The 1,247-nt window shown below is 35.2% G+C and overlaps 1 long non-coding RNA gene across 1 annotated transcript in view; it reads right to left on the reverse strand.

The window, feature by feature from the left end:
* Positions 1-442: 442 nt before the first annotated feature.
* LOC109303488 overlaps positions 443-1,247 on the reverse strand; it is a 13,244-nt gene continuing 12,439 nt past the window's right edge. Inside the window, exon 2 of the long non-coding RNA XR_002099143.1 lies at positions 443-1,238. This is a non-coding gene — a long non-coding RNA (uncharacterized LOC109303488). The remainder of the gene's footprint in view (positions 1,239-1,247) is intronic.

A 1,247-nucleotide genomic window follows, 5' to 3' on the forward strand; every position in this document is an offset into this window, starting at 1 on the left:
AGTTCACTCCATACCCATATGTGGAAAAATGCAATAATATGTTAATATAGTACGGTAGTTTGAGAGAACCAGGTAGGTGCTACTAGACACATTGAAAAGTAGTATAGGTTTACAAGATATTCATGTCTTTCAAAGCATACACTTTTAAAAGGCTGGCAATGGAATTCATTCCATTTCTTACCAGAAAAATAGGTTCTTGTCACCACAGTAAGTTGCATTAACTGTGTTACAATACTATATACTTCAGTTTGATTTCAGGACTTGAAGCCCAATCCAAGAAAGACTCCAAGTACATTCTTAACTTTAATTATGTGCACAGCTCTTTGGATTCCATGGAGCTATTCATCTGCTTACAAATTAGGTGCTTTTCTGGATCAGGGCCTTATTTGCTGAAGTTGAACTGTTTATTAATGCTGCTTTTACATCATTAGAAATTCTTTTCTTTTTTTACTCCATGTTGCTTGAACTATAAAATTGTTGCTTAAGTCATTACTTACCACCATGTCAAGTGAGTACGTGAAAAGTCGGAGCATCTTCAGATGTGATTGTTGAAAGCTGTCTTCTCAGCACTGAAACTTTGCAAATTGGACTGTTAAACTACGCTGTTTGGTTGACTTTTAGTTAAGATTGTTCCTGTGTGCTCATTTTCAATAGATCTGATTCTCAGTTGCCTTGCACCCTGTGATGTCATTTACATCTCTGGCAAGTGGGTGCAAAAATACTACAACCTACATACGTGAATGGAAAATTCAGTGGGGTAGTATTTTATAGACTTATCTCTGTTTACACATGTAAATGACTACCCTTGGTGTAAGGCAGTATTAGGCCCCTTGCGGGTAAAACCATGGTTCAGAGATAAATTTAGTTAATAAACTAAACTAAATAAATAAATAGTCTGTTTCTATTATGGCAAGATCTAGTTATGAAATACTGAGTCCATTACAATTGGACCCTAAACTAAGTATATATGTAAAATGAATGTTCTGAATGGGAACCATGTTAGTGACACCCACACCCACCAACACATGCAGAGTAATTTACTAAAGACAAGGTAGCTAAATTTTGTCAATGTACTGTTTACAGTGTCCATTGGGTATTTTTAGCTTTTAAATGTATAACTTTTTTTTATGCTTTGAAAACATAATCGTTTAAATAAGAAAGTGGCATCGCAAGGCAATGGGTGCATCTTTCCACTCTGTTTAGTGTCATCAGAGAAACTAAGAAGCAGTTTAAGGAACCTGATATTT

This window comes from Gavialis gangeticus, unplaced genomic scaffold, assembly GCF_001723915.1.
Source record: "Gavialis gangeticus isolate Ggan-Ray unplaced genomic scaffold, GavGan_comp1, whole genome shotgun sequence".
In the NCBI taxonomy this organism is placed as follows: Eukaryota; Metazoa; Chordata; order Crocodylia; family Gavialidae; genus Gavialis; species Gavialis gangeticus.